Source organism: Balaenoptera musculus, chromosome 15 (genome assembly GCF_009873245.2).
Source record: "Balaenoptera musculus isolate JJ_BM4_2016_0621 chromosome 15, mBalMus1.pri.v3, whole genome shotgun sequence".
In the NCBI taxonomy this organism is placed as follows: domain Eukaryota; kingdom Metazoa; phylum Chordata; class Mammalia; order Artiodactyla; family Balaenopteridae; genus Balaenoptera; species Balaenoptera musculus.
The window spans coordinates 66,088,549-66,099,258 of record NC_045799.1 but is presented as its reverse complement, the minus strand read 5'-3'; positions in this window follow the sequence as shown (position 1 = coordinate 66,099,258).

Genomic DNA, 10,710 nt, shown 5'->3' with positions numbered 1-10,710 from the left:
TGGCTTTGTTAGCTGGACAAATTTCCTTTTATCTTATGTCTTTTCCCCTTCCTAATTAATTATGGTTTTATGAATTGAAGACCTCAATCAACATAATCATATGACCTAAATCCTCACACAAAGCTTAAGTCCTATAAAAACTTCAGGAACAATGATCACTGGGAAACCTCCATCAGTGGCCATTTTGTTTCAAGATGGCAGAATTTACCACAAGGGAGGTGTGGTATAGCACCGTTAAGCAGATTATCAAATACCATCAAAACCATTCAACTTTCTCAAAGCTGATAGTTGGACTGAGAAGACAGGAAAATGTGAATGTCAAGCATTGCACTGAAATAAAGCCAGAGTACAGAATGGTTAAGAACATAGATTCTTAAGTCAGAAACTAGACCCTGCATTTTCTTAAACATTGTTTTCTTTCCTCTGCATTTTTCTTTTTGATAATAAGAACAACTGCTTGGTCCTGGGGTTTTTAATCATCCTATACCTTACAACACAGTAAAAAGAGTATATATTTTATAGTCACACAGAGCTGTATTTCAATCTGGGAGTTTATATTGGTTTTGTAAGGCTGCCATAAATAGTACCTCAAAGTGGGTGGCTTAAACATCAGATTTCTTTTTTCTTAGAGTTCTGCAAGCTAGAAGTCTGAGATCAAAGTTTTGGCAGAATTGGTTTCTTCCGAGGGTGATGAGGGAAAGATTTGTTCCAGGCCTCTGTCCTTGCCTTGTAAAAGGCCATCTTCCCCCTGTGTCTTCACATTGTCTTCCCTCTGTATATGTCTATGCCCAAATTCCTTCTTCTTATAAGGACACCAGTCATATTGCATTAGGGCCTACCCTAATGACCTCATTTTAAGTTAATCACCTCTGTAAAGACCCTAGCTCCTAACACAATCACATTCTGAGGTACCTTGGTTTTTTGGGGGGGGAGGCTTCAACATTAATTTTGAGGGGTATTGTAACTCCCACTTTCTTGTCATTTCCATTTGCATGAAATATCTTTTTCCATCCCCTTACTTTCAATCGATGTGTATCCTTTGCCCTAAAGTGGGTCTCTTGTAACAGCATATTATAAGCTCTTGTTTTTTATCCAATATGCCACTCTGTGTCTTTTGATTGGAGCACTTAGTCCATTAACATTTAAGGTAATCATTGATAGATAAATATTTATTGCCATTTTAAATGTTGTTTTCCTATTGATTTTATATTTCTTATCTCTTTCCTTTTCCTTCTGTTTTCCCTTTTGTTGTTTGATGATTTTCTTTTGTATTATGCTTATGTTCTCTTCTTTTTGGTTTTTGTGAATCTACTGTATGTTTTTGATTTGTGGTTACCCTGTTATTCAAGTATATTAACACTCTATGCTTCCTGTACCTGGATATCTGTTTCCTTTGTTAGGTTTGGGAAGTTATCAGTCATAATTTCTTCAAATACATTTTCAGTCCCTTTTCTCTTTCTTCTCCTTCTGGGATCCCTATTATGTGTAGATTGGCACACTTTATGTTATTCCATAGGTCTCCTATATTGCCTTCATTTTTTTGTTTCATTTGGCTTTCTATCTGCTGTTCTGATTGGGTGATTTCCATTATTCTATCTTCCAGATCATTTATCCATTCTTCTGCATGTTTCATTCTGCTATTCATTGCCTTTAGCTCAGCTTTCATCTTGGCAAATGAGTTCTCTAATTTTTCTTGGTTTCTTTTTATAATTTCTAGTTCCTTTTTATAGTAATCAGCATTTCTATCAATAGTCATTCACAATTCCTTCAGTATTTTCATTATCTCTTTTTTCAAACTCAGTGTCTATTAGAATGAAGAGGACTATTACACATTGTTTGTTCTTTCAGGGAAATTCTCTTGATCTTTTCATTAGGAGTGGTTGCTCTGCTTCTTCATTTTACTTATGTCTCTTGCTCTATGAGTTTAGGAGAAACAATTATATACTGTGGTTTTGGAGGGCTATTTTTATGTGGGAGCGTCCTTGTGTAGCTTGCGTGGATTTAATATTTTTTGGCGCGAGGGCTGTTTTTAGTGTGGCTGGCTGTCACCTCTTTCCTCAGTGTATGCTGGCCATTATCCCCTTGATAGGAGGTGTGACTAGTGTTGTGGTGACCAGAGCCTGCACTGGACGTTGAGCGGGGCCTCCTCTCTGCTATGTGGTTGGCATGGGCCGGGTCTGTTCCCTAGCTGTTGGAACAGAAGCCCCCAGATCCATTTCTGAGCTGTGTTTCCGAGCTGTCGTGTGGGGTAGGTGGGATTGGAGCTCTCCCACTGGGAGAGGAGCCGCTGAGTATTCCTCCACCACCGACGTTCACCAGTGAATGTGCTCTGTTGTGTCACCTGTCACCCGTTGTGCAGGCTCACAAAGTACAGTGTTGTTGGCACTGCCTTGGCCATGTCTCATCCTTGGGAATGCCAGCAACTGGCCCTGGTATCTATCAGGTATTGTTTTTACAAGGTAACCAGTGCAGATCCACTGAAGTCAGGTCCGAGGACTGCAGTAGGCATGCACCTGGACCCGCTATGAGCGCTATGGAGCCAGCTCATACCCTGGCCCAGCCCAGGCCCCATGTGCATGTGCCCACAAAGCCCACAGCTGCTAAGCCAGGACCATCCCAGCCACAGGAGCACCCGTTGTCCACTCAGATGTCCTGCAGGCGCTGAATTTACAAAGCCGGCAGTGGAGGTGTAAATCCGTGGCTTGTGCAGCCAGGGGGAGAGATTTCAGCCTTGCCGCCTAAGCCGCACAGGCCCTGGGACTCAGCTGTGGTTTCAGCCCTGTCTCTGCAACCTGTGTGGGCAACCTGGTGGCATCTGCTCCCAGAGCCTACCGAGGCAGCAGCTGGGGCATGGGAGACCACCGAGGTGGGAGGCCCCGAGGTGGCAGCTGGGGCACAGAAGCCTGCTGAGACGGCGTCTGGGGCATAAGAGCCCGCTGAGGTGGTGGCTGGGATGCGCTCTCCCTGAGCCCCTGTAGGCAGGGAGTGGTGCACGGAGAAAAAAGCTACCAAGGCAGCACCACCCCTCCCTTTGTGGGCCACTTAACAATGGCGCTTCACTTCTATGGTGGCCCGGGTTTCTTTCACAAACAATCCCCTTTGCGGCTGTACCACGCTCCAGCTCCTTCAGGCTGTCTCCATGCAGCCAACAGCACTCCTCTCCCCGGGTCTGTCCTCTAAACCCCGAGTTTTGGCGCCTAGCCCCACCCGTAACAGCGGACTCATGTCTCAGGCTACGATGAGCAGGGTGGTGGCACAAATGTCTGTGTAAGTCTCTCTCTGTTCTGCCTGCCACCAACCAGTTGTGGTGCTCTCCTCTGAGCCTCTGAAGCTCACTTTCTGTCACAGCTGGTCTCCCTGCCAGTGAAGTAGCTTCCCACAGTGTGCGGGAACGTTTCTTCTTTTTCAGCTCCCTCCCGAGGCCACAGGTCCCATCTCACTTCCTCTTTTTTTTTTTCCTCTCATCCTACCTGGTTACATGGAGATCTTTCTTGTCCTTTCAGGTATTTGAGGTCTTCTGCTCGTGTTCAGTAGGTGTTCTGTGAGAGCTGTTCCATTTGTAGATGTATTTGTGGGAGCAGGTGAGATCCAAATCCTTCTACTCCGCCATCTTGATGTAAATGGATTAAATGCTCCAACCAAAAAATATAGACTTGCTGAATGGATACAAAAACAAGACCCGTATGTATGCTGTCTACAAGAGACCCACTTCAGACCTAGGGACACATACAGAGTGAAAGCAAGGGGATGGAAAAAGATATTCCCTGCAAATGGAAATCAAAAGAAAGCTGGAGTAGCAATACTCATATCAGATAAAATAGACTTTAAAATAAAGCCTGTTACAAGAGACAAGGAAGGACACTACATAATGATCAGGGGATAAACCCAGGAAGAAGATATAACAATTGTAAATATCTATGCACCCAACATAGGAGCACCTCAATACATAAGGCAAATGCTAACAGCCATAAAAGGGGAAATCAACAGTAACATAATTATAGTGGAGGATTTTAACACCCCACTTACACCAATGGACCGATAATCCAGACAGAAAATAAATACGGAAACACAAGCCTTAAATGACACCTTAAATCAGATAGACTTAATTGATATTTATAGGACATTCCATCCAAAAGCAGCAGAATACACTTTCTTCTCAAGTGAGCACAGAACATTCTCCAGGATAGATCACATCTTGGGTTATAAATAAAGCCTTGGTAAATTTAAGAAAATTGAAATCGTACCAAGCATCTTTTCTGACTACAACACTATGAGATTAGAAATCAATTACAGAAAAAAAAAAAAAATCTGTAAAAAACACAAACACATGGAGGCTAAATAAATATGCTACTAAATAACCAATGGACCACTGAAGAAATCAAAGTGGAAATCAAAAAATACCTAGAAACAACTGACAATGAAAACACGACAACCCAAAACCTGTGGGATGCAGCAAAAGCAGTTCTAAGAAGGAAGTATATAGCAATACAATCCCACCACAAGAAACAAGAAAAATCTCAAATAAACAATCTAACCTTACACCTAAAGCAACTAGAAAAAGAAGAACAAACAAAATCCAAAGTTAGTAGAAGGAAAGAAATCATAAAGATCAGAGCAGAAATAAATGAAACAGAAACAAAGAAAACAATAGCAAAGATCAACGAAACTAAAACCTGGTTCTTTGAGAAGATAAACAAAATAGATAAACCTTTAGCCAGACTCATCAAGAAAAAAAGGGAGAGGGCTCAAATTAATAAAATTAAAAGTGAAAAAGGATAAGTTACAATGGACACAGAAATACAAATAATCATAAGAGACTACTATAAGCAACTATATGCCAATAAAATGGACAACCTGGAAGAAATGGACAAATTCTTAGAAAGGTACAATCTTCCAAGACTAAACCAGGAAGAAATAGAAAATATAAACAGACCAATCACAAGTACTAAAATTGAAATGGTGATTAAAAAACTTCCAACAAACAAAAGTCCAGGACCAGATGGCTTCACAGGCGAATTCTATCAAACATTTAGAGAAGAGTTAACACCTATTCTTCTGAAACTGTTTCAAAAAAATTGCAGCGGAAGGAACACTCCCATACTCATTCTATGTGGCCATAATTATCCTGAAACCAAAACCAGACAAAGATACTGCAAAAAAAAAGAAAACTATAGGCCAATATCACTGATGAACATATGATCCAGAAATCCCACTCCTGGGCATATATCCAGAGAAAACCGTAATTCGAAAAGATACATGCACCCCAATGTTCATTGCAGCACTATTTACAATAGCCAAGACATGGAAGCAACCTAAATGTCTATCAGCAGAAGAATGGATAAAGAAGATGTGGTACAGGGACTTCCCTGGTGGCTCAGTGGTTAAGAATCCACCTGCCAATGCAGGGGACACGGGTTCAAGCCCTGGTCCGGGAAGATCCCACATGCCGCAGAGCAACTAAGCCCGTGTGCCACAACTACTGAGCCAGCACTCTAGAGCCTGCGAGCCACAACTACTGACACCTGCGCACCTAGAGCCCATGCTTCGCAACAGGAGAAGCCACCGCAACAAAGAGTAGTCCCTGCTCGCCACAACTAGAGAAAGTCCTCACGCAGCAACAAAGACCAAATGCAGCCAAAAATAAACAAATAAATAAATAAATTTATAAAAAAAAATAAGTGTGGTACATATATACAATGGAATATTACTCAGCCATAAAAAGGAATGAAATAATGCCATTTGCAGCAACATGGATGGACTAGATTAGATTATCATATTAAGCAAAGTAAGTCAAAAAGAGAAAGACAAATTCCATATGATATCACCTATATGTGGAATCTAAAAATGACACAAATAAACATATCTATGAAACAGAAGCAGAATCACAGACATAGAGAACAGACTTTCTCTATGTGGTTGTCAAGGGGGAAGGTGGTTCGGGGAGGGAAGGATTGGGAGTTCGGGCTTAGCAGATGCAAACTAGTATTTATAGGATGGATAAACAACAAGGTCCTACTGTATAGCACAGGGAACTATATTCAATATCTTGTGATAAACAGTAATGGAAAAGAATATGAAAAAGAATATATATACATATGTATAACTGAATCACTTTGCTGTACAGCAGAAATTAACACAACATTTAAATCAACTATACTTTAATAAAATATAAAAACATTTTGAGGAGGACAAATTCATTCCATAACAGCTTTCTACTTAGTAGCTATCAACTTGGGGGAAATTCACCGTGAGGAGCCTTAATTTCCTTTTCTTATTCCGACCTTGAAGGTTTATACATCGGTGTCCAGCACAGGACCTATACACAATGGACCTGAACAAAAATTCCCTTCCCTCTTTCCTGCAGAGACTCATCAAATCACAGGGTTTCTGAGGACCACCTACTCTTTCTCAGTACTCTGTGTGAAATGCAAATTATAAAGGCATGGATTTATAAAACCCGCAGGGAAACCCAAAGTGAAAGGGGTGGATTACAGAGATTTAGTGAAGGGAGATTTAACAGAATTAGGGGTTACTTGAATAAGAGACAACCCTTCAGGAAATGGGCTGAGTTTCAACCTGGGTTACCCTGACCAAGACTGAAATTCCATAGACCTTGTTTGATTAGCTTTAGTCATGTGCCTACCATTTGTCCAAAAGGTGATGGAGGCAGCTTGACTGAAAGTCTCACCAAGACTATATCTAATGGGAAAGAGAGTTCCTACCAAAAGAAGAGAAAAGGATACCAGACAGAAAAGAATATACCTGTGTGTATTTAAGTTTACTTATTTATGCTTAGGTTTTATTTGTTACATAAGTAGTCATTTGGTCTCTCCCATCAGAAAGCAAACCCCTTAAAGACAGTCTTTGTCTGCACTTGGACAAATGTGTGTGTTGCTTCTTTTGAGACTTCACAGTTTTATAGTTGCTCGGTAAATGCTCCCTCGGAGAATACCCACAGTTTCATAATGTAAAATTGGGCTCATTTTGAAACAGGAATTCTAAATAATAGTCACAGACAAGTATTGCCCCAGTCATGCTGCTTAACAAACACCCAAAATTAAGTGGCTTAAAAGAATAAGCATTGATTTAGCTCACAAGTCTACAGTCAACTGGTCAATTCCTCTGTGCTCAGCTGACCTTGGCTTGGCTCGCTCATTCATCAGCAGTCAACTGGCAGATCGGCTGGGAACTAGTTGCTCTAGGATGGCCTCAGCCTAGATGACCTGTCTCTGCTCCTTGTGACTGTTTATCATCCGGCAGGATACCCTGGGTTTGTTGTCACAGTGAATGCAGAATGCTAAGAGACAGTGCATATGTGTACAGGCCTCAAGAGACCTAGTCTCAGGACAGGCATACCACCACTTCCACCACATTCTGTTGGCCAAAGCAAGTTACAAAGATTCAGCGGGGGTGGGGGGGGAGGAGTGAGGAGGACCAGGCTAACTGCAAACTATGCTGCTAAGGATGGGAGTCCAGGGAGGGGGGCAGATTGGCACCTTTACAATTAATCTACCATATCACCTTAGGAACTTTAACATTTCATATTCTATCAACTAAAAGGACTACGCTGTATTGCATTTTCTTTATTTCTATGGTAACCATTACCCTAGCTACTACCTATAGAGTAATCTGTGTTAATATCTGTATGTAAATGAGCTTTTATTTAGAACTTCTGAGCCTTCTCTGTCATTCATTTATCTAAGCTGCCCTATTTTTACATGAACAGATCCATGAAGCCTTTTATGCCCTTGTCCTATTTCTTTCTGAATCCATCACCGTTACAAGGCTCATTCAATTTTGATCTGTCTAAAGATCCAAAGGCGGAAAATGACATTCACATTGTATAGTTACATTGTATAGTTAAAGGAACTACTATATGATGTTCAAGAACATTCGTATTAACATAGTCTATCTTATTTTTCCAAGTTAAATTCATATTTGATATTTGAAAGCTATTTTAAGCTATGTTAGCCTAACTGATAGAAGGTTCTGTATTTCTTATTTATCTAATACTGCTAAATTCTAATTAATGCCATCTGGTACTTTTAAAGCTAAGTGAACTGCAAGAGAAGCATAGAGTTTTAAAACACCCCCTCATACACACACAAGCACACACACACAGAAAATCATAATGAAATAGAATGAGCCTGGGAGTAGATATCAGAAGATCTGGTTTCTCCCTAGAGCTCTGCTACTAACTTTCTGTATGACCTTGGGCAAGTCACAGAACCTCTTAGGCTTAATTTCCTCATTTTATATTGGGGAGTTGGACTTTGAAAGCCTCATGAACCAAATCTACTCACTTGGGCAATATACCTTTATACCATGAAGCTTGAATTCATCGGCCTTTCATTCTATAGCTTCTATAGATCACTTACATACAAATCAGATTTACTGTTATCACTTTTAAATTACTTTAATTGGTTACTTATCACCAAGATAATTCAATCAATACAGAAGTGAATGAAGTTTAAAAAAAAAGTATGATACCAAATGTAAAATAGCTAGTGGGAAGCAGCCACATAGCACAGGGAGATCAGCTGGGTGCTTTGTGACCACCTAGAGGGGTGGGATAGGGAGGGTGGGAGGGAGATGCAAGAGGGAGGGGATATAGGGATATATGTATATGTATAGCTGATTCACTTTGTTACACAGCAGAAACTAACACACCATTGTAAAGCAATTATACTCCAATAAAGATGTCAAAAAAAAAAAAAAGTATGAGTCTCCCATCTCCCTATTCCTATTCTGGGAATGATGCATCACATATATTTATAACAGCAAGAGCACGAACAAATCAGAACAGATGACGGTTGTGGATGTCCAGCACAGCTGGATTGGTGTGGACTGCCTGGATGCCGGCACTGTCTCCTCCCTCAGGTAACGTGTCGGCTCCCCGGCATATAAATGCAAACACACATTTCTATACCCACACGTGGACACATAAATGGATAGAAAATACACAGGTTTCTTATTTTTCTTTTTTTAAGTAAAATATGACAACATACTAACCATACAGCTCTAATACTCCAATTTATTGTGGATGTCTTTAATATCAGCATTTATAGATCCAGTTGAATCCATAGATTTATTTTAGTATCTGAACAGTATTCCAGAGTTTATCTAACCATCTCCTGATGATAACAGTTAGGTTATCTTCAATTAATACTTTTACAATTGTTGTGGAAAGTAAGGCAACAGGATTGGAAATTAAGAATTATGAACTATTGTTTAAAAGAACTGCATTTAAGAAAGTAAGGAGGGCACCTGCCCAAAGGCAGCAAAAATATTGCATTGTTGTTATGCATTACAACCTAAAACTCTCTTCAAGAAATGCCTGGTGAGGGGCTTCCCTGGTGGCGCAGTGGTTGAGAGTCTGCCTGCCAATGCAGGGGACACGGGTTCGAGCCCTGGTCTGGGAAGATCCCACATGCCGCGGAGCAACTAGGCCCATGAGCCACAATTACTGAGCCTGTGCGTCTGGAGCCTGTGCTCCGCAACAAGAGAGGCTGCGATAGTGAGAGGCCCACGCACCGCGATGAAGAGTGGCCCCCACTCACCGCAACTAGAGAAAGCTCTCGCACAGAAACGAAGACCAAACACAGCCATAAATAAATAAATAAATAAATTGATTAATTAATAAAAAAAAAAAAAAAGAAATGCCTGGTGATTAGCAACAGGTGAGAAAAGGCCTCATAAGTCAAGCAGAGACCAGGGCATTCAGAGAAGAGGAGAGTGAACACACTGTAGTTATAAACACAGTTAAAAAGTCTCATTGAAAAGAATGTGGAAAACAGAAATACATCTGAAAGAGATCCTACTGATTATTTAGTAAAATATTAAGGATCTATTATTTTTGTAAAGGTTTTAGTTTTCCTAACTAGTGATATGAGACACCATCTTATTGTAGAGAGCCATGTCTTCCTCATTCTCAAAGCTGGCTACACTGAACACATTTGTATCCTTGTGCCCTCATGCAGAATTGATTCTTAGGGGCCTGGAGCTAGTTGTTCAGTGACTGTCCCAAGCACAGCATTGGTTGGGTCAGGCAAGGCAAGTGAAACTAATCTCTGGTGCACTCACCACCCTCACCAGCTCTCACAGTGGTCCTCCTTCCCTCCATGCCTCCTGCTCAGGGCCTTTGTGCTGCCCCTTAGTCTCCCAGAGCCCCCAGTTTAGGGCTCTGACCAGAGCTGCCTTTTCCAAGGCAAGACCTCACACTCTGGAAAAATGGTACAGTATTGGGGGAAGCAAGCCTGTGGGTGGGGCCTGGGAAGGAGGAGCAACGCATTAATCTGTTACCTCTCTGACCACCTTCTTAATAGGTCTCTCCGAATCTTGCTCCTGCATTCCATCCTCTAATGGTTGGAATGGTCTTCTAATCTCTCCAATGGTCTTCTTATCATAGTCTTAACCATCGTGGTAACAAATTACCTTCACAGTTGTAGAAAAGGTCCCACTTTTTGGAAAATATGCTTAGGAGTAATTATTGCTATCATGCTTCTGCTCAGAATCTAAATCCTTTCACCATCTCTATCCTCAAAATCCTGCTTATCCTGGAGTTTGCTCCCTCTCCCCCATTCCACTGGTATATAATCAACTGATTCCCATAGAGAAGTTAGTTAATCACTGGCAATCATTCAGTTTCTTGCCTACCTCCCTCCAGGTATTTCCCAAATTTTCCTGATCATAAGACTCACCTGGCTTGTT